Here is a 23,863-nt window from a genome sequence, read left to right on the forward strand (position 1 = left end):
AATTCCAACTTGGAAAATTATTTCTCCCTCCTTAAATTCTACCTGAAAGTTGAACCCGAGAAGCTTATCAAAACTGCACCTATACTAGACTTTTTTTTCCTTAAGATTTCCCAGCATTTACCATGGGTACAGTTCCTTGGGTAGGAGCAAGGTTGGAAACCCTAGCGTAGACTGGCCCATGATCCTTTACCACTGTGTTACCTAACCTTCCTCAGAGCTGGTCTAGCTTACATGTTGGTTTTACATAATAGGGTTCAAAAAAGAACTAGATAAGTTTGTGTCAGCAATTTTCACTGATGCATAATGGCTTCGTTTCTCCACCATTAGAGCTGGGCTATAAACTGAAGAGGCTTCATAAAAGAAGTAGATAAGTTCATGGAGGACAGGTCCATCAATGGCTATTGGCCAGGATGGGCAGAGATGGTGTCCCTAGCCTCTGTTTGCCAGAAGCTGGGAATGGGCAACAGAGGATGGATCACTTGATGATTACCTGTTCTGTTCATTCCCTCTGGGGCACCTGGCATTGGCCACTGTTGGAAGACAGGATACTGGGCTAGATGGACCTTTGGTCTGATCCATTATGGCCGTTCTTATAGTTAAAATGCCAGTGACTGTCTACACTAGAGCTCCGACTGCAGGAGCTGTGCTGGTGGTAAGAACCCTGGTAAAATTGGAGCAAAAGCCTAGCATTGGCAGGGATAAACTCTCCTAAATCCCATTGTGCAGTGGTTGTGGTGTCCATTTTCTCAATGGCTCTGTTTGATTTCCATTGGTTCTTACATAGCTATTGCCTGCACACATACATGCATTTACACCAGGATCTGCTCTTTAATTGCATTTAAAAAATGTGACTGGAGCAGATACATCTTGAAGTTATTAATACAACTTTAAATGCCATTTTGCTTTAGTTCCAGCCAGAGCAAATTACGGTGAAGCCAAATGGCAAGGGGAGGGAGCTGAACATTTGAGCTGAATAGCTCCCTGAGAGTTAATACTTTGGAAACCAGTAGATCTTTTTCCAAAAACGTTAGCTGCAAACATTGGTCCCTCCCTTCATTTGTAATGTGGTTGTCTCCAAGGTCAGGTAAAGCCTGAATGAGAAGATGGGTTCAGTTATCAAATACTTATGCAATCATCCTCAGCTCTCATTGACCAGTGTCAAAGCAGTTTTTGCTGATGCACAGTAGCTTCGTTTCTCCACCATTACAGCTGAGCTATAAGTTGAAGAGGCTTCAAAAAAGAAGTAGATAAGTTCATGGAGGACAGGTCCATCAATGGCTATTGGCCAGGATGGGCAGAGATGGTATCCCTAGCCTCTATCTGCCAGAAGCTGGGAATGGGCGACAGGGGATGGATCACTTGATGATGACCTGTTCTGTTCATTCCCTCTGGGGCACCTGGCATTGGCCACTGTCAGAGGACAGGATACTGGGCTAGATGGACCTTTGGTCTTACTCAGTATGGCCGTTCTTATTCAAACTGAGATACACATTACCAGCCCTTCATCTGCTTGCCTTCTCAAGATACAAGCCTAAGCATCTGGTTTTTTGGTGGGTTTTTTGTTTACTGAGCCACATTGCTGCCTTTCAGCTAGCTCCCAATCAATGAGAGTTTACATTTCAAAAACGAGTGCCAAAACATTCCAGGCAACTTACTCAAGCTATAGACAAAAGAGCTGCTGAGTTCTTCAAGGCAATCTCAAACCTCCTGTTTGGTGCGTGTACTAATTTGGTTTCATTTTTTAATTGTGTTAAAGTCTAACTTCCCTGTAAGTTGTAGGGGATACATATTTGCCCAGCCTCCAGGACACACTATTGTCACATGAAGTTGTCATTTACGCCATTAATCTTTAGAAAAGTACCCTCCCATAAGTATCATAGTGAGAAATGTATTATGTAGACTTCTAGGGCCAGATCCCCAGCTGGTGTAAATTGGCATAGGAACCACACTGGTTTATACCAGCTGAGGATCTGGCCCTTATTTGTTCAAGCCAAACATGAGTCCCAAAAGACTTTGCCATTGAAGTGAGAAACTAATTTTTACAGGTCTAGCATTCACCATAAATAGCCTTCAATCGAGAGAAACATCTTGTATTTCATGTTTGAATGACAGATCTTGCCTTTAGCAGGCTATGTTTCTTTTTGTTATTTCACCATTAGGATACCATGCAGTGATGTGATTTATAACCATTCCCACTCTTCTCTCTTTCGGGGCAGCTCCTGTTGCTATTCCAGCTTCAAAGAACATAATCCAACAAAGTGTTCAATAAAACCAGAGCCTGAAGGAAATATCAGGTGTTAACATCCAATAAAAATCTGACACTCCTGAATAAAATAGAAGTGCAAGGTACCTCTTGTATGGCCCAGACAAGAACTAACTTAATACAGAGTTTTTATTATGATGGCAGGTAAGTACTAATTATAGAACCTGGACTTCATCATGAACTGACTTGTCAAGTTAAATTACTGTTTGAAGTATCCACAATTACATTGTGAAGGGTTTCTCCATCCTTATGTAACTGAACACATTTGCTCTCAAAAAAACATAGCAACTAAATTTGAGGTGCTGAAAGAAATACTGCACTAGAAATAATGCTTTAGGGAACATTTTATACGCTTTTGGGTAAATTAATGACTAGTTTTGAGGGTTTTTTTTTTTAAAAACGCTGTAAATACATACCTTTAAACATTTTCTTTCAAACACCAAGTATTTTAACAACAGTGTAAGTCAGATTTTACAGACCATGTATTTCAAGTATGGAGTTCATTAAATGTGTGACATTCTATATTAGCTCCAGGGTGTGGCCAGTAATGAACTGCAGTAATGAACTGTAAATTGTGTTTAGACATTAAGATCAGGTTCCCTCATCCAGTGCTGTGATTTTAAAGGGATAGCATCATCTTTTGAAACACTGATTAATAACTAAATATCTTTCATCATCATCATGGTTTAGTTTAATTGTCATAAGATGCATCTAATAATTGCATCCTTGTTCCACCCCCCCCCACCATCCCCATACACCTACAGTACAGGTGTTTAATTGCTTCATTCATTGTAATTATTAATAATGAACAAAATTCAACCCTGCTGTAATTGAAACTGATATCAGTCACTTATAGGCAGTGTTGTTGTAGCCATGCCATCCATTTATAAACATCACTCCTGTCATAGGATCGAATCTGACCTTACATGCAAGAATCACTTCAGAGCTGGGGTAGAACAGAACCTTTAGGAGTGCACAGTTTAGGACAGGAAGTAAAGGACAGCCTCCAGTTGAAATTGCAGCAAAATGAAGTGCTATCATTATAGTGAATGTCAATGTCTTTAGAACTCGATAGTCTTACAGTACCACTTCAAGCCATCTTTTTGTCACCTTATTTTCTAAATAAAAGGATGCCATGTATTGTTATGTTTCTGTCTTGCCTAGACTAGCTTTCTGTGAAGCATTTGCCCTTTTCAAGCACTCCTTACAACCATTCTGCCAACACCCATCAATTGTGATTGGCCCCAACCTTGCTAGACCTAGTTCTCAGCCTTTCTTGAGGTGATGCCGAGCAAGTAGGTCTAACTGTGTGGTAGTTTTGGGAAAGGTGTGCGAACACAACGATAAAATCATCCCATTAATTTCCATTTGTACACTACGTAGAATTTGAACCCATATCTCATAAAACAAAAGCTAGTAAAACAATTCACGATCACCTCCAATCAGTTGGGTCCCTTCAAATCACTCCATTATACAACTCTTTACATTTCCACTGAATTAATAAATAAAGATTTATCGGGGAGATCACCCACTATTTTAGATTTATAACCATGCATGCACAATGTACAACTAATGTGTGTATAACTACTGTGTTTTAATCTGCAGATTGGGTAACTGCATGTGCAAATGTGACTAACTATCCCAGTAATTGCAATCACAAATATGGGACAGATTTCCTTCTCCATCCAATGTCCACTGAATGCAGCAGGGCAAGAGCGGTTCTCAAGAAACCCGTTATGGCTCCCTGATTCTCTGCTCAGCCCCCACCCTCGGTGCAGATTAGAGCAGGTCAGGGGCTGCTCTAAACTGAGCCAGCTGGTTGTGGTTATCTAGGAGCTATACATCAGCTGGAGATAGCCAAAGCACATAGGTCTCCAGCCACTCCCAGTTGCTCCCCGTCCCCTATGCTAGGGACTGCAGGGAAAGAGGTGTATGAGCCAGCTCTATTCTACTAGGGAATCCAGGGAATGCCTAGCTGGGGATGTGAGGGAGCAGAGTGGGGCCAAGAAGCTGACTTTAATGCAATTGTGTATGTACGTTGCACAGTTGTACACCTACGATCTCAAAATCTGACCCTGTGACTGCCGTTAAAATGATTTAAGCACTAAGATACATTTAGTTAGTTTAGTAGTAAAACATAGTTTTTGTTTGTTTTCTCTGCCTCTGTGAATCTGATTAATGTCCAGCCAAATTATTCCAACAGGGCAATTGCTTGATTTGGCTGTCTTGGTTCTCTGAACCATAGTTTAGACCAGTGGTTTTCAACCTGTGGTCCGCAGAGGGGTCCACAGACTATGTGTAAGATTTCTAAAGGAGTCCATACCTGCATTCAAAAATTTGTAGGAATCCACAAATGAAAAAAGGTTGAAAAACCACTAGTTTAGACCAACGTTTTATAATCTTCAAGATAAAATACCTTTGGCAAGAAGCAAGCATCTTAATTCATGGCTTTGTTCTTAGCTCTTATTTTTTAATTAGTTTAGCTATTAAAAAGTTTAGAGTTCAATTTTATACTGCATGCATGTCTGCAAACTAAGAGCCACTAAAAAGAATCATTGCTATTAGTTTGTAACACACGGCCAATCTGAAGGGTTTAAGTGTCCCCTGAAAACAATGTTTGATGTTTAGATAAAAACCATAAATCATTCAGTGTAAACATCCTCCTTTTAGCAAGTTTACTGAATCGTACTGTACAAAACAAGTGTCAGATTTCAACTAGCTTTTATATGGATTCAATACTGAAATCCTCAGTGCTTCCTCAGGCAAAACTCCCATGAACTTCAAGTATATACATTGTGATGCTATAGTACAGTACTTATTAATTCCTGACTAATGATAGTGAATAAAATTAATTTCTCCTATTGTCATTTTATTATGTTCACATCCCAGTTGATCATATTATACCATATCCCTCTATCAGTTCCCTCCTAATCAGTTATGATCAGTCAAGTAGATTATACTTTTTAGTCTATTGTGTTTTAATTGTATTCACTAAATTCATCTTCCACTTGTACCTTTCAAAAACTATGCTTTCCTCGTAATGATTTCCCTCAGTATGATAGGCTCATTCTCTTACAAGCAAAAGGTCTCCTCCAAATGCTTATATTCACTCCAGTGCTGTGCCACATATACTCTTGTAGGTCTTGTGAAAGTGACAATTCCTTTTTCTCAATTGTTATCCTGTGTAGCACTTTCGCTGGACTTTTCCATCTCTAATTTCTCAGGTTTTGTTGAGTAATCTGGTTTGTCCTTCTGTTTGTGAAGGATTGTTCCCTACACCATTATTTCTAGTGGTTGGTCCAGTTTAGTTTTGAATGTCTCAGTTAAATAGAGGCTCCCATGACTTCCCATGGGAGATTGTGGAATAATCTAGTATAAATTACACTGAAAGGAAGAATTTCCTTGTTTCAAAAGCCTCTATTTCAGGGTCAATGTGGTATCTTTCACAACTGATCCGTAAAATGTTGATGTAGTTCTAGATTGTGATTTTGGTGATAGATATTCTGGTGTAATCAACAGTAACAAGCATTCAGTACAGTGGGAGGGATGGCTGCCAAAATACGTGCTCTGTGTCTGTCCCTCATATTAAAACGATTCAGGTACTTGTGGGTGCCGCTGAAACATCTGATTCTCTCACACAAACACTGTTAGCCATTGATCTAATTAATGAAGTGCATTTGCACTTTTTGACATCCAGTAGCCTTAACTGTTGTGGGTTGCAGTTTTTGCAACCTGTTTATTTTGGCTTTTGCTTCTAAATATGGGGGCAGATTTTCAAAAAAATTGAGATACAATTATATGCCTAATTTTCATGAGCTGTTACTGCAGCTGCACGTGCAAATCTGGTAATTGCATGCACAAATGAGAAGACATTCAACAATAAAGGTAACTGTGTGTGCAGATTGTATGCACAGTCATGAGGCTGTTCTGACATAGCTGTGACAGCAGAAGTTCCTAGTGTGAAAGCAGCTATACTGGCAAAACTACTCTTGTACTGATATACAATAGCTTGTTTCACTCATGGCGGGTGGTTTTACTATACAGGTACAAATCAGCTTTGCCAGTATAGCTGCTTTCATATGAAGAGTGCCTTGCCAGTATGGTATATCAGTATTCCTATACCAGTAAAGTGCTCCTAGGGTAAACCTGGCCTTCATGTACAAATCAGTGCTTAGACACTACTAGGTACTTTAGAAATGCCTTAACCAATTTCAATTTACTATCTGTGCTGCATTACATGTGATGGCAGGTTCAGTGAGGATTATTTACTTTGGAAGGATTATGATCTTTTGTCAGAAATACCTATTGTTACTGTGAGCCTGAAATACTTTTACAAATGGAAAACAGAGATGTCTCCATGAAGACTATTATGATAAACCCAGAGCAGTTGCCGCAGTGGCTTGAGAACACATCCTCAGGAAGCCATGATGTCTTGGAGAGCATGAGAAAAAAATGGCCTTTTGTTTGTATTGCAAATGTAATGATGCAGATCTCGCTGGTTTCTACTGTGGAGGCTTTCCCATTGAGCAGTTTTGTAAATTCAACCCTGTTTACTTAGCACATTCATTGGTGGGGGGAAAGAGGGGGAAGAACAGGACCGGGTATAACAAGCCTTAGTCACAAATCTCCCTGTCCTCATTGCAAGAGCCAGGCAGGTTCCTTTCACTTTGCCTTCTCTAGCACAAACACACAGTAACATGTATATTTAAAACAAATAAAAAACCTCTACAACCTTACCAGAACAGACACTCCGCTACAGGCTTCTCTGCCAGGGGGAGGACGAGAGAACAAACAGCAGCTGACAGGTATTTGTCACATTGCGGAACGCACTACTGGAAGGCCCTCAGACCCTAGGTGGATGAGTGTGGTATAAGAACCTATAGAAAACAGAAAAGAAAATTCCTTACCCAGAAAATAACTGCAAACAACAATGATCTATACACACAAAGCCTCTAGAGAATAAGACCAAAACATAAATAGATCATGCAGAATAACATGTACAGTGGAACCCTCTTACAGGGACATACATTTCACACTCTAGGGGTACATCTACACATGCTCATGTACTCCTGGCACATAGCTCAAGGGAATGGACTTTGTGTGGGGAACCAATGTCAGGCTTGTGGGCTGGAATCTTCACCCACTCCCCAGGCATGGAGCAAGGCAGCCCCACAGCCTCTTTGTAGCTGTTATTCCAGTCTCTGGAGTCACTCGGGCTAAGACTCACTTGGACAACAAGTGCAACATTTATGGCACTGGATCTACTTAAATACAGTCCTAATGGTCAAACCCATCCTTCCCACAGTCTTTCTATGTGCTGAGCTGTACAGAACTTGTGTTAAGCCAAGCTCTGTAGGACGCAGAGTCCCCTTGGGTACCTGCTCCACAATCATCCATCCACTGCATTGACAGCTTCCTTAGTTGCTGCTCAGAGGGCTAAATTTTGCCCTGTAACCACAGTTGCAAGCTGTATATCACTGCACATTGAAATTATTAGTCTCTTCTGTTTTATGTAGGTCCTTATTCCCTGATATCTGAGTGCCTGTCATTCTACTTCACATGTTGTTTCACTGTGTCTGAAACATGCTCTGCTCTAACTGGTGTGGTGGCAGAGATGAGATGAGACTGTTGCTGTGAGAGCCATCTCCTCTGCAGTTGCTGATCTCTAAAATACCCTTCTTGGACCCTTCTGCCTCTTTTCTGGCTTATTTCAGACTTTACCTGAAAGCTTCTTTCTCCCTTGCCTATGCTGTAACTTTTTCATTGTTCTCCTTCTCTGCTTAACTTTCCAACAGGAGTTTCAAGATACAACTTGTAGGGAAGATGTATGATGTTGTGTTGATTATAATATGGGCTATTACTTGTAAGGCAGGGTGATTTTACACAGCAGTTTATCCCTTAATAGCTAAGATTGATTTCAATGCAGTTATGAGAGGAGAGTTGCCCTGCTCTCCCAAGAGTGCCTTCTAGTTACATTTAATTGGCTGAAAATATTAATCCCAATTGAAATTAAGGAACAAATTCTGCTCAGGATAATTAGTGATAAATAATGTAGTAACACAGGCACAACTGAGCAGCTGCAGCCAAGGTTTTCACAAACATTGGTGATTGAGTGCTTCAGTTTAGGGAAGCCCAAATTCAGATGCTTCAAGGGTCTTGTCTTTAAAGCACTCTGCAAATCAGGCCACTCTAAGGTGTCCTCTACAATCACGAGTCACTTTTCAAAATTCTGTCCTAGGTTTGCAGATCTCTGGGGATGAACCATGTTAAGATGGGAGAAGTGGAGGGGAAAGAATTTGGTCTTGAAGGTGCTGCTCAAAAGAAGAGGGAATATTCTAATGAAGAGGAATAAATAGTTATTGTCTCCTTTCCTACAAAAATAGAATCCCTTAGTGATCCCAAAATTAGAAAGCAAAGGAAAGAGGGAGGTATTTGGCCTTCCTTTGAAAAGGAAGTTGAAAGTAACTATAAATATAAAAATCTCTCGTTTCTAGGGAAAGTCTCTACCCCCACTTCGAGTTTGTACAGTTATATAACATCTGAACTATCCTCCCCTTCTCCACAGTCACTCACAAATCTCTAGTAGCAGAAGCCAGATGGAGAAAAGGTTCCATCAGGAAAGTTTAACTCAGCTGTGGAGTTGGAGCCAATGGAGGACACAATTCTCTCGCTGAACTCTCCAAAAGCCTTGGAAATCTTACAGTTGTGTCAGATGCTGGTGTGGGGAATGCTAGCATTACAGAGACCGCCCGCCAGGCCCACTCTTCTGCCTTTTTTTTTTTTTTCACTGAGTTTAATTTTGGTAGCAGGATTCAGCATTTTTAAGTTGGAAAAAACTGGTACAAGGAGATATTTTAGGAAAACTCCGTCTTGTGAACAAGCTGGAGCCCATCAAACTGAGCTATTAAAAGAAAGACATTTGTATTTTTAGACTGTCCAGCCTGGGGAAGCCAACCTATGTGCCATAACCACTGAGCTGTGACTGCTCCCCAGATTATTATGCAGTGTGTGGTCAAGGATGAGGTGAAGCTTTCCACCGGGGCAGCAGCCCATTCTCCATTCACTCTGGGATACCCTCTGGCAGGCCTGCCCTCATACACCCCAGCTGTTCCTCTCTCTCTGGTCACATGTACTCCACTGCTCCCCTCTGATCCCCTTTTCACCCCCTCCTCCAGCTGGTCACTTTCATCAGCCTCTTACCCTCACCTCAATACTAATGATAGACACTCACCTCCTCTCTGTTGAGATGTCTCATTGTTAGTAATGGTGGGATCCAGCCCAAAGTGCTATGAAGAGAGTTGGGGTCTGGGTTTAAGGTAATCGCATTGCCCTTCTTGGAAGACAGAGCACAGTTATTATCAGCTCGCATACAAAGAAATAAAAATCAACGCACACAAACAAAAAGGGCCAACACACCAGCATTTAATTCAAGGGGCAATGAATGTGGTAAGTGGATCAAGCACTGACCTCACTTGGAAAACAAGAGATTGTCTTGAAGCTTCGTGTTAAGCAGTCTAAGAAAAACACAATTAAAAACAAATCCATCAAAAGAAGCAGAAAATTATTTTAGGGCAAATGGGGTCAATAGGGAAGTATATGTGATTCTGAGTCAAGTATTTGTTACTAGGGGTACTTCGATGGTCGCATAGGCCCTGCCCAAATGATGAAGTCGATACTACCATTTTTGAAAAGGATTTGTGCTCAAAAAATAGTTTTACTTCATTCTGTCTAGAATTATTGAGTTGGTGTGGGACAAGGGACCCACAACAAATGCCGTTTGTTGCCGGGATGGCGTTTTATTTCTTCCTGGCTTCCCTGAGAACAGTGTTTCCCCTCTCCTCTTTCAGTCCTTTATTAAAACAGTGACCGTGTCAGTGGCTCGGTTCATAGTTGCATTCAGGGCACTGAGTAAGTGACTTGAAACTGAGCAAATGACAAGCGGAAAAAGCGAAATGAATGTGTGGAGAATTAAAGGAATCAATGGGAAGTCCCCAGGTCTTCGGTGTGGGGGCACAGCCTTAATTCTCAAGCAGCTGTAGAACATCCAGTACTAACCTTCTGAATCTAAAAAGTTGGTGCACCTTAATTGAATGAAGTTAAGATGGATTCCCCGATGGTGGACCAGACTCTCATGCTCACTGCGAAGTGCTTTGAGAGTTCAGTGGAAGTCGCACGGTTACATAACAGACACTAATGGGGCTGAGGAAGGTACAATGTATTTCCGCCTGAGCGGGTCCAAAAATGACAAAGGCTAGGAAAGTGAGGTGCGCTTGTTTCCCTGGCCTGCCGGCAGTTGCTAGCCTGCAAGACAACAAACCAGAGCAGCAGAAAGTTTGATTGTGACACCTCCTTCGAGTCCATGTGGGACTGAAAGAGTGAAAAATGGAAATGTCCCGCCGATGCCAGCCAGCCCTCCAGGCTAGTGAAGTCCAAGTCCATCTGCAAAGAAAGTGACTCACTCTCTATTGCTACCCACGATTCTATCTGACCTCGGCAGCAACTTGTATTTAATGTAAATTTCACTGCTTGATTGGATTAGAGACAAACACCGGGAGAGCAACGTGCAAATTAAGCACTTTTGATTTCTGAACTCTTGATCTCTTATGGAAAAAAATTGCCATCTGAGTGTAGGCTCTAATTCCCATTAAAGAACCAAGGGAAGGCTGTTAACAAAACAGTGAAAACTATACATTGTAAGCCACCACCAAGGTCATGACATCTTGGGCTTTATTTTCCTGTTTTCTTTGACTTTATTTTCCTGTTTATACATAGTCCGTGTAAACACACAGGGGTTGTCTTGGTTTCAGAAGCTTCCTTGGCTATTTCATTCTTGCTAAGATCCACGTGTATCAATGGAAAGCCATGGGCCTGCTCCCCCCTCCCCCGCCCACCCACCCACACACACACAAACACACACACACACAGATCTAAAAATAGAGACAGAGAGAGATTTGTGAAATGACACTAGCCATATTTATTGACTGAAGGATCGAGTCAGTGCCAATGAGGAGCTAAAGCCGGTGCCAATAACAAGATGGATATTATTAGGGCGCTGGCAAATTTCAAAGACTTTAAATCAGCGACGGGGATTTGAGTTTTCTGAATGTTTTTATGCAAAGGTAAAAAAACAGCAGCTTGAGCTTCTCTGCTGGGACGAGAGAAAGCTGCACAGAAGCCCCGTTGCTTTGAAAGCTTTTGCAGTGCCTGCAAGTTTGGGTTAAAAACACACACACTGGGATGTGTAACATCATCCATATTTCTCTCGCGCTCGGTAACTTTCGGCTCAACAATTAAGTGCTTGTGCTGCAGACTGAGAAAAGCCACAGAGCTGCCTTGGCCCGGAGCTGGGAGACGTCATGGATTCCTGAGTGTGAAGTTTGCAGGAAAGCCCTCAGTTTGGGAGATGGAGGCGATCCAGGGGTTTCCATGGCACTGGGATAAACAGGAGGAAACAGTGAGGGAATCCCGTTATTTTACAGCATTCAAAGACTATAAACACTCGGAGCAGGGAAGGAAGTGGCCTTTCCCTCTCTAGTAACCCACATCTCAGAGCAGAGAACTGACTTCACTTCAGGAACACACTCAGCCCGGTTCGGATCCCTCTTTGCACCCCCAAAGCCACCAAGGGGAGGCGAGCAACGGGGAGTGCCTCTCTTCGGGCAGCCTGGGTTGAATATGGTTAAAGAAGATTTTTTTCCCCACTGCCACTGAGTAATTAAAAAAAAAATCCTAATGCAGAGAGAAGCTGCCTGCAGGCTGGTACATTACCACCACATCATGAGGTCTATGGATCAAGGTAGAGTCCTCCCAATTCTATGCTTTCTCGCGCGCGCTCTCTATATTCCTTCAAATATTTCTTTGTAGATCTTTCCTAAGGGCTAGCTGCAATGTTCAGTGTTTGTGTGTTTCTGCTTCAAGAAGCACAACTAAAGGATCTCTAGGTAGGAAGTTTTCCACTGCTAGAACCTCGCCTGGGGAAGGTACAGAAACTTTCAGGCTTGGTTTCAAGCGCTCCGGACGGGCGATCAAAATTTGTCTGAACAAATCTCCTTTCAAACTCAGCCAGAGGGACTTTCATCATCAGGAGTCTTGCTTACTAACCCCTTGCGTGATTAACCCTTACTTTACCTTTGACAGGCTGGGGGTTCCATGGGTTACGTGCAATTTTGGAAAGAAACAAAATAGTACTTGGGCTGGCTCATGTTTGATGTTGCTTTAATAGCCAATGACCAAGCGGACAGGTTATCCTTCGTTTGGATTTCCTCCACCCTTCATTTTTCTATATTCCTCCTCTCGGTTTCCAGGGTGATGCGCACCGTGTTATCATTTGGTTTAAGTATCGTGTATGCCCAACCTAGAATGTACCTTAAAGCTGACTGAACGCACTTGGCTCCGTTGGTGCAGGAGCAGACTCTAGGCGATTGGGAGTCGCGATCGCCTCTGAGCTGCCCGGTCCCCGGGACCTTTTTGTTAAGGAGCGGCGCGTGCTCCCGCAGGGAGGCTTTAAAAACCACAAGCCCACCTCGGAGCAGGGGAAAGCGGCGCGGTGGAGGGTCCCCCGGGGGAGCGCAGGAAGGGTTAAGTGAGCCGCGTGGGGGAGGAGTCTGCTTGGTGTCGTAAATCTGGGCTGAAGGTGGGGTTTGCGCTCGGCGTGGCCGGTGGCTGTGGGAGAAAAAATTGCAATTTCACTGCGCCCCAGCTGAGATTATTTCCTCGCTTCACAAAATAGCCCGGAGGTTTTGAACGTGCCAAGCTCCGCTGGGGCTCGGAGGCGTGTGACCGCCTGGCCGTGGCTGTGTAGACGGCAGAAGGGTTGAATCCGCGTCCCAAGGGGAACCGCAGGGCTAGGCTGTCATTATCCGTGCGGGCTATAGGAGAGGGGGCGGGGACGGGTCGATAGGCACAGACGCTGGCGTGGCTTTAGCAGCTGTTTAGAAGACACCGAGCTCTCTAGAAAAGATTATCCCTTCTTTTTTGCAAGTACTAGCCACCTGATTCAATACAAAGCTCGGGCAGAGGCTGTTACAAGGGCTAGTCTCCATGGTGATTCTCCTGTGTACGTGTGTATGGGAGAGCGAAGGTGGGTGTGGTATCGGTGTGAGTAATGTAATCCGGATTAGACTAGCAACCCTTGCATGCGGAGCGGTAGCCGCTGAAGCTGCAAAGTGTTGGCAGACAACCAGCGGAGAGGCGCAGACCCTCTGTGAAGGGCTCGGTCTAGGAAAGTTATCTGCTGCCTCGCACCAGGAAGGGCCCAGATCTGGAAATGAAGCATGTTCGTTTCCCAGAGACTCTGGGCCCGATCGTGACTTGTCGCGATAACCGCATTCGTGCGGGCCAAGGAACTAGCTGCTCAATAGAAACTAGCGCCAGGTGGTTTATCTAGTCTGAACGCCACGACATCCACCCAGTTCCCTGCTGTGGCAGTGCCTCCAACCCCCTCTCAAGCCGTGGCCCGCTTGCTGCAAAATCTCGGGCGCTGGGCAGAGGCCGAACAGCGGACACGGTTGTATTGGGGTGACTCCTTTCTGCGCTCGGCTTTGCAAAGCAGCCGCCAGCGCACACGGGCCGGGGGCGAGTCTCCGGAGGAAAGCCGAGCGTGGGCGCCCACCGCTGAAACCTGCGCCCATGGGGGGGCAGGAATCGGGCTCGAGCGCGGAGTTAGCGGCTCGGTTTAGATGGCCCTGGGTGCTGGTGACGAAACGAGCTGGGAGGGGGAAGGGGGAGGGTCTCTTTGCCATTGACTAGATCCACGCGCAAGTCCCGCCCTTCTGGGACGGTGCGGATCAGTCCTTCGGAGCCGCCTCGCTCCTCCTCCCGGAGAGGCGCTGGCGGCGGGGCGAGGGGTGTACCTGCCCCGGCGGGGCGAGGGGGGTACCTGCCCCAGCGGCCGGGGAGCGAGGCTTGCTCAGCGCGTGCGGCGGCGAGGTGCAGGGCCGGGGAGCCTGAGCTGGGAGCGCGGCTCTGAAGTCACAGCAGAGGGCGAGCCCCTCCCCCGCTGCCTTTCAAAGGCGGGGAGGGAGTTGGGGGGGTTGAAGCGGGAGAAGTAGACCTGCTAGATGACATGTTTCAGAGTAGCAGCCGTGTTAGTCTGTATCCGCAAAAAGAACAGGAGCACTTGTGGCACCTTAGAGACTAACAAATTTATTTGAGCATAAGCGTTCCTGGTCTAGATCCCACTTCTTCGGATGCCGGATGGAGGCCAGCAAACAGCTCTGGTCCCCCTTCTCAAAGGCAAACATGGTGCCGCTTAGGTGCTCTGATGCCAATGTATTTTTTTTACATGATCACGATTATGCTTTCATCTGTTCCCAGCCTGAGAGCAGGAAGCACGGCCAACTCGAAGGACTGGTATGGGAACGCCAGCAGAAGCGGTGCCAGCTGGGGGCACGGCATCAAAGGGCTTTCTTTGGAGGCTTATTGGTGGTGCCTGCTTTTTGTTTTGTTTTCCTTCAGCAGATGTGATGGCCCAGCAGACACCTGCTAAAACACACTCGTTAACACATACACCCTAGGGCTCTGAGCCAAAATTCATTGGAGTCAGTGCAAAGACTCCTATTGACTTCACTGGGCTTTGGAGCAAGCCCTCACCGCCCCCTTTCTGACTGTACCCATAACCCACACTTTCTCCAGCCATAAGTACCTACAGGGCCCTTCCCCTTCTCCTATGCAGTTCTATTACCCTTACTTCACCCCCAAATGTATCTTCCCCCTCTCCTTTTCTCCATTTGCTTTCCTAGCCTTTTCACCCCCAACATGCTAATATGCTGTAAATATAAAATAACAGGGGCAAATGGAAGGTTTCTTCTTGCTCCTTTGTCTGTTGGCCAGTCACATTGCCACCTGCTTTGGGAAATCAGCTCCTGTGTCCACGTATCTAACAGCCATATGAAGCACTTGGATGGCCGCTAGCAACTTGCCTTGTATTTGTATGCATCTCTTGTAATTTCTCAAGGCTGTCAAAAATCCCAGAGGAAATTCTCTTCTCTCTTCCCCTCAGCTTTGAGCTGGATGTTGTCCATGGAAAACCAGCAACCCACTGAGGGGAAATAAAAACTTGGGGTTTTCAGATTAAACATGGGAAACTCAGTAAACAAAGCAGCAATATAGTGTATTTACACTTCTTACCCTCAGCTGCTCAAAGAGGGATAAATCTTGGGGCCAACCCCTGCACTCGTCATGCAGACAAAACTCTCACTGAAGCCACTCCCAGTACTGGGGCAGGAGTAGGTGGGAGGAGAGAAGAGGGGAGGCTGCAGTTTGGTTGATTCATCCCTGATGTCATAATTCTGCTCTCCATCAACTCCATAGAGTAGTAGACCAAAGGGAGAGGAGCAGCACTAAGTCACAGTACTAACATGTTTCAGAGGGGTAGCTGTGTTAGCCTGTATCAGCAAAAACAACAGTCCTTGTGGCACCTTAGAGACTAATGCATTTATTTGGGCATAAGCGTTCATGGGCTAAAACCCACTTTATCAGATGCATCTGATGAAGTGGGTTTTAGCCCACGAAAACTTATGCCCAAATAAATTTGTTAGTAATAACATGGTGCAAAGTATAAGGAATTTGTGGTGTATAAGTCTTTCTATCATGTTACCATAATGCCACAAAATAAGAGTTTGTAAAAGCTAGGTCTGGGTGCAGCCCCCTGTTTGTTCACAGAGCAGGTACAGCATGGGCAATGAAAGTTTTACCTCATTCTTGAACTAGCTCTATGGTGAGAAGATACTTCAGCATCCTTGCTCTTTTGATCCGTGCTTGGCTGGTGTTGTGAATGGTAACAAGGATGCCAATCATGGTAGTGGTTTTTCATGAGCAGCCATCAATGCAGTAGGGGTTGGTCAGAGATTACCAAGCCTATTTCACAGACAGGGCCAAACAACCATAAAATGTTAAGGACTTTCAGTCACTGGGCTGAATTCAAGCCAGTGATCATTCCAAACTTCCCAAAAAACCATCCTTACAAAGCACTGGTTGGTAGTTTGAAATGGGATTCACCCTTCTTTCTGTGGTTATGCCCTGAGGAGAAGGGCTGCCAGAAGACTGACCTGGAGCTGAAAGTCCTCAAATAGTCATTCATTTTCAAAGTCTTTCCAATAGCAAAGAAATCCCATTCACAGATGTGGACGTGAAGCTGCCATAACCAGAAGGTTCTTTTTATAAGCTTCACTCTTGGGATAGGCCAGGGATAATAATGTCTTAGAGCTTCTTTTTCACTATTGGTTTTTTTTTGTTTTTTGTTTTTACTATATGTACATTCCATTGGTTTGCAGAGCAGACTGTAGAATTTAATGGGAACACAGACGTTACGAGCAATTTTTCCATTGACTTTTCTTGCCAAACCACTTTGAGCCTGAAATTGGGGGGTAATATCTGACTCAAGCTGACCCCAAAAATGAATGCTTGTGCTTGTTTTAAAAGAACATACTAGGAATAACATTCTTTCCCCCTTTTCTTTACTTTACTGAAAAACAAACAAACCCCAAACTAGTCATTTGGAGTCAGGACCCAATGAGCTCACTTTTAAGAGCTTGGATAAAATCCACTTGTAACTTTTAGGCTCCTTATGCATGCCACAGACACCACTGGAACTACCAGTTTTGTTTTGTTTTTGTTTTTGTTTTAAGATTAATAGTATTTCCTCCATTTTTAACTTTGATATGTAAGTGCCGTATCTTTTATATGGTCCTTCTCTACCTTTAATTTTGTTTGTTTGTTTGTTTGTTTTAAAGAAAAAGGTTTTCTGTGAAGACACATGCTTTCATACAACCCATGATAGTGTGTAGAGTTCTGGCATAACACTGAGTAGGCCTGGCAGAATTCAATTTTTATTTTTTAAATAATTTTGATGGTTAATATCAGTGTTTACTTTTAAGCTTTTTATTTTTATCAATTTAAATTTTCATGGTTTGGGGAAATTATGGTGCAGGTCAAACACTGGGGGGGGGTCAGAGTGGGACGGGATCCCTGGGGTGCAACCTGGGACTCTGGGACCGCTGTGCCCCCTTAACTCTCCAGCCTGGGCTGTCTCTCACAATGCTTTGCTGCTAGTGACAAGCAGCAAACCCCTCCAGGCGCTGTTATCACTCAGCGCAACAGCATGTGGAACCCCATGCCCAGCTAGATTGCATGAATGCTCCCAGAGCCACCCATGAATCACACAGAGAAAGGCACCAGCCATATCCCCCCCAGCCCCCAGCCTTGTACCTCAGGAATATACCATCTTGCACTGTTTAAGACCCCTTCTTGAGCAATACAAGTTTCATCAATGGAAAGTGGACATACACTAGCCACAATTGCCAACTTTCATGCGGTAAATAAGCACCCCGACTTTCACAATAAGCCAAAAATCAAGCTAATCCTATTTCAAAATAAGGCCAAACAGTCCAGTCCCTAAGAACCCCAACACTCTATGTGACTAGATCCCTCCAGTGTGCAGTCTGGGACTGTGGGGGCCTGCTGTGCACCCCTGATTCTCTCCCCCATTTGCCCCTGCTTGCCGGAAGCTGATCAAAAAAAAAAAAAAAAAAAAAGAAGCAACAAGCTACAAGAAAAAACTAGCTAACAAGCAACTCACAAGCCAATTAAGCCAAAACCAAGTCCAATTTCTGCATTTTTTCCACGGGTTTGGCATGTCTGATACCAGTCTTTGTGAACCTGAGAGATTTACTAAGCACTTCAGGCAAACTCACTGGTAAAGATAAATAGTAAAATGAGTTTATTGATTACAAAAGATAGATAGTAAGTGATAAGCAAAAAGTCAGAATGGTTACCAAAAGAAAAGAAAATATAAGCACGCAATCTCAACCTTAACTCTTATCACACTAGCCAGATTTAGATTAAGCAATGTTCTCACCCCATTGGATCTTACAGTCCTTAATCTACAGGTTTGTCTCTTAAACCCAGGCCAGTCTCCTCTGTTGAAATCATCAGTCTTCTCAGTGTCCTTGTTGCTTGCAGCCTAGGTGGGCAAAGGAGAAGAGGCCAAGCATCTGGCCACTGTTTTCTGTTTTATACTCTTAGTCCATGTGCTGGAGAATACAAGTCTAGGCAAGTCTGGTGGGCATTGCTGAGTCACCAGGCAAGGTTGAGTGATTCCCCTGGTATAGCCTTGTGGAAGTGAGTCATTGAATTGTAACTTCCTTGCTGGACAATGGCTGTTGATGGTTGTTTAACACCCGCCCAGGCATTGGTTATCCCCCTGGTTATTGTCTTTGGGGAGTTAGTATCTGGGCACTTCCCAAACCCACAGCATATTTTAGTGACAATCATACAACAAAATTCTCATAACTTCATATGCATTAATGAAATACATATTTAGATGCAATAGTGGGTTTCAGTGGATCATAACCTTTCCAACGATACCCCACATGGCATGCTTTATATGAAATATCACAATTATATACAAATGATTAAGGGGAGCACCCCATAACCATGGAGGTTATGGGGTGCTCCCGTGAGGTATAGTGTCACACAGACAATAATTATTTAATGACCACATAATGCTGCCTGCAGTGACTCAAGAGCATGAGAACCAACCTCAGGACAGACTGTTAGGAACAAGGGCACAAACCCAAAATTGGTTGTGAGGTCTATACTTAGATTTCACCAACCAATTGTCAAGTGTAAACTCCTCAAGCACTATAACAATCTGAACACGGGGTCATAGACAGTCCCCTTGGGTACTCTGAGTTATGTCACCATCCAGGTAAGCATGCCTTTGTGATAGCTCGTCCCTTACACCAAGAATCACAGCAATATTCAGGTTACTCCCAGTCCCAAAGGACCAGTCACTTACCACGTATCAATTGCACTTTAGATCTCATTCCAAAGACAACACTTGTAGCCGATCCTATAATAAGCTCTCAAATAATTTATTAACTAAGAAAAGGAAATGAGAGTTATTTACAAGGTTGAAACAGGTAAACATAGATACACAAACGTGTTACAATCTTAAGTTTCAAAAGATAATAGAAGCTTCTATAATCAGCAATCACTATATGTCCTCGAGAGCTAATCCAGGCTGAGCAGCTGGGGATCTCTTGCTTATGCCTAGGCACACCTTGCTCCCCAGAGTCCAAGCAGTATAGAGATAATCAATTCCTCCTTGTTAGGGGGTTTTATTCTCTTCATCCCACAAGCTTTCAGTTGCAAAGCTCATCTGATGGGACAAGTCCCTTGCATGACTCATCTTCATGGGGCGGAAGCAGAATAACACCAAAATTATTGTGTCCATTTATCGATGGCACATAGGAAAATTCCAGTTGCAACGTTCCACAATTGTCCATCTGGTATCAATGGACCTTTCTTTTTGGGAAGGGAGTAACACCTCCTATTGGAGATCAGCACTTCACACTAGTTAATATCTCTCTCGTGTCTGGTGATTTACACAGTCAGAGAGACTCCCAGTACAACTGCTCAAATATTACCTTATAGTATGAGATACAGATGTTATGAGTGAGATTAATGTAGGCAGCAACTCACAAGCAGTCAATAAAGTCTAATGTCTAAACCCTAAACACATTCTTATAATTGTAATACCTATTTTAACAATACTAACACAGAGATGAGCCAAACTGATGCCAGGTGTGTATTTGTCAGTGTTCTGTTGAGACATGGGGATGTTGGCACAAGCTGGCACCTGGTCTAGCATCACAGATAGTAGATGCTGAGATTCAGAAAGTTAAAGCTTTATAACTGTTAAAATACAATTTGTCAACATCACATGTCAAAATATACAAAGTAAACATTCTTAAATCAAACTCTTATAAGTTCTCAAGTAGCATTTTTCTTATTTTGCGTACCGGAACATTTTGATTATTATCAATGGGAATATTTTTGTCAGTTTGTGTGTATGGTGAAATTGATGTTTGCTGACGTTTATTGGTTTAAAAAAACCCTAATCCTTCCAAGCCCAGATAGGAGGTGAAAATTGAACATGATGCCACAGTGAATAATAAACTTATATCTGCATAAGGATTTCAAATTGAAAAATATTTTCATTATCATTTTAATATCAGTTTGTATGACATTAGAAAATCTGTTTTTACTGCTGTTTCTTCCCTTTATTTCTGGACTCCTGGTCCTGTTGTACACAGGTAGTTGAGTACCAAATACTGTTTCAAGTTTATTAGAGTAAAGCCCTTCCAAAGTCAAGCACTGATTGAGCTATGTGGAAAATTCACCAGTTCCCCAAAATGGCAGTATGCATCACAGTGTATTTCCAGTATTTCCTCCGTGTAGAGGTTTCTATAGGCATAAATGGCTGCAATTTCTATTAATGCTGAAAGGACAGATCCTGCTTTAAGATTTTGATGCACCTCTCCGGCTCATGAAAATGTCTTTCACAAAAAATATGAGGCAACTCTAAGTCATGGGTTCTCAGTCTGAGAGTTATGAACCCCAGAGGGATCATGACTAGGTGTCAGGGATCATGATCAACCTGCTCTTCCAATGTTGGTAAATGAGATTGAGTCCCAACTAAGTTAGTGGAAGATCCTCATATTGATGAGGTGGTCTTGGTATGGAAAAGGTTGAGATCCACCACAGCAAACTAATCCATTTTGGACATTGTGTTCTACAGTTTGGTCTTTGCCTTCATAAATCACTGCCGCTCTAGGTAGAAAATGAATATGGGGAAGTATTTGTCACATTGTATTAGAAGAAGAGGCTGGTTTAAAGTTATTCAGGGGCTGCTAGATGCTGTCTTGGAGTATGTATATTCAGCTGAAGATTCCACAGGCTACTCAAATATGGTAGTTTTATCCTGCATATGTCTACACTGATAATTATTAACAACAGACTGTAGGCAGTATTTTGTAAGATATGGAGCCACAATAGCAGAAACAAACTATTTCTGACATTTTATTTCCTCTGATGGCTTGAGACTACCGTTGGTGAAAGTTAGAAATGGGTCTGAATCAAAATCCCTCAGCCTTTGGAGGTGCTCAGAAGCCAAAGCTATAATCTGATCTGAATTTCGCAGCTAGCAATTATTTCTATCATGATCTGAGGTAGGCTGGTGGATCCAAACATTCCTGATATTTGGGCAAGAGCTCAGATCCCTATTTTGTGGATTGGGACCATTTCTAGCAAAAAAACAATGCATTGCTGGGTAGAATGCAGCCTGCATAGTTACAGAATGCGTCCACTGTTTTCTTTAATATGGAATTGCAGCCTGTGAAGACTACTAGTCCCAGAAGGTGATACTCCAACTTTGTCCTGTGAGATCTATAGTCACTCTGTGTGCTGCATCTCTGTGAGCAGCTGGAATCTAACACATGTTAGGCATAGCTGTCAGGTTCCTGGCAAGTTGCCAATATATACCTCTACCCCAATATAACACGAATTCGGATATAACGCGGTAAAGCAGTGCTCTGGGTGGGGGGTCCACACTCCGGTGGATCAAAGCAAGTTCGATATAACGCGGTTTCATCTATGACGCGGTAAGATTTTTTGGCTCCTGAGGACAGCGTTATATCGAGGTAGAGGTATAGTCTCCAGGTGGACAACGTTTGGACACCTCTGATCAGAGCTAATCCAGGCATTTATCCAGCACTTTCTCATAGCATCTTAGAAATGAAGGACTGGAAGGGCCCTTGAGAGGTCATCAGGTCCAACCCCCTGTGCTAAGGCAGGACCAAGTAAAACTCTTAGACCATCCCTGACAGGTGTTTGTCCAACCTGTTCTTAAAAACCTCCAATGACGGGGATTCCACAATCTCCCTTGGAATCCTGTTCCTGAACTTTACTCTTATAGTTAGAAAGTTTTCCTAATATCTAACTTAAATCTCCCTTGCTGCAGATTAAGCCCATTACTTTATGTTCTACCTTCAGTGGATGTGGAGAACAATTGACCACCGTCCTCTTTATAACAGCCCTTAACATATTTGAACACTGTTATAAGGTCCCCACTCAGTCTTCTTTTCTCAAGACTAAACATACCCAGTTTTTTAATCTTTCCTCACAGGTCAGGTTTTATAAACCTTTTATCAATGGCGTGCTGTTGTATTTTTAGTCAGACATGCAATTCTATTCTTGCATGCAAAATGGCATCCTCCATGTGGTGTGACCTCGCATGTATGATGTGTGTGAGGTCATGCCGTGTGAAGGATACAAAATGGCATCCTCCATGTGCGTTCAGGGGCCGGATGGAATCATCCACTGGGCACAGCCAGTCCTGGGGCGTGCAATTCATGCTTTGCATACAGAGACAGCATTCCATTACCTTTTATCATTTTTGTCTCTCTCCTCTGGACTCTTTCCAATTTGTCCACATCTTTCCTAAAGTGTGATGCCCAGACTTGGACACCATACTCCAGCTGAGGCCTCAACAGTGCGAAGTAGAGCGGGACACTTACCTCCCATGTCTTACATGTGATACTCCTGTTAATATACCCCAACATGATATTAGCTTTTTTTGCAACTGCATCACATTGTTGACTCTTATTCAATTTGTAATCCACTATAGCCCACAGATCCTTTTCAGCAGTGCAACTATCTAGGCAGATATTCCCCGTTTTGTAGTTGTACATTTGATTTTTCCTTCCTAAGGATAGTATTTGCAACTTTGTCTTTATTGGTTTCTTCTTATTGATTTCAAACCAATTCTCTAATTTGTCAAGGCTGTCTTGAGTTCTAATCCTGTCTTCCAAAATGCTTGCAACCCCTCTAATCTTGGTGTCCCCTGAAAATTTTATCAGCATACTCTCCAATCCTTTATCCAGGTCATTAATGAAAATATTGAATAGTCCTGGAACCAGGACTGACCCCTGCAGAGCCCACTAGATACAGATAACAAACCATCCCAGTTTGACCATTGACTACTTTTTTAGTATGGTCTTTCAACCAGTTGTGCACCCACTTTATAGTAATTTAATTTAGACCACATCTTCCTAGTTTGCTTATGACAACATTTTTGACACAGTCCAACTGACCTTACTAAAATCAAGATATATCACATATACTGCTTCCTCCTACCCACTAGGTCAATGACCGTGTCAAAGAAGGAAATTAGTTTGACTTGGTATGGTTTGTTCTTGACAAATCCATGCTGTCTATTCCTTATAACCCTATTATCTTCTAGGTGCTTACAAATTGGTTGTTTAATAATTTGTTGGGTATCTTTCCAGGTATTGAGGTTAGGCTGGGTCCTCTTTGTTCCCCTTTTTTAAAGATAGGTATTATGGTTGCCCTTCTCCTGTCCTCTGGGAACTCACCATTCCTCCATGAGTCCTCTAAGATAATTGCTAACCATTCTAAGATTGCTGCAGCTAGGTCTTTAAGTAGCCTAGAATGAATTTCACCAGGCCCTGCCTCAGAACAAATGTATATATTCTTGATGTATAATGCAACACTGCCTCCCTTTTTTCCCTGCCTGCCCTTCATGAATAAGATGTACCCCTCTACTCCAATACTCCAGTTATGAGATTTATCCCACCAAGAGATTGTGGTGCCAGTTAAGCCATGATTTAGCTTATGTATTAATAACTCCAGTTCTTCCTCTTTCTTCCCCATACTCACGCATTTGTGTATAGACATCTAGAATATTGAGCAGATTCCCCCACTGATTTTCCTCTTGTTGCTTCTAAGACCCTACTG

General features: G+C 43.3%; 1 long non-coding RNA gene across 2 annotated transcripts; it reads right to left on the bottom strand.

The window, feature by feature from the left end:
- Window positions 1–11,236: 11,236 nt before the first annotated feature.
- On the bottom strand, window positions 11,237–18,307 carry LOC117885940. Of its 2 annotated transcripts, none has more exons than XR_004647873.1 (3): window positions 18,120–18,307; window positions 15,958–16,120; window positions 11,237–11,695 (listed from the first exon to the last, which is right to left on the bottom strand). It is a non-coding gene; the product is annotated as an uncharacterized LOC117885940 (long non-coding RNA). The 2 variants fall into 2 exon arrangements; XR_004647872.1 differs by lacking the exon at window positions 11,237–11,695 and adding an exon at window positions 15,193–15,302.
- Window positions 18,308–23,863: the final 5,556 nt, after the last annotated feature.

Source organism: Trachemys scripta, chromosome 12, assembly GCF_013100865.1.
Source record: "Trachemys scripta elegans isolate TJP31775 chromosome 12, CAS_Tse_1.0, whole genome shotgun sequence".
NCBI lineage: Eukaryota > Metazoa > Chordata > Testudines > Emydidae > Trachemys > Trachemys scripta.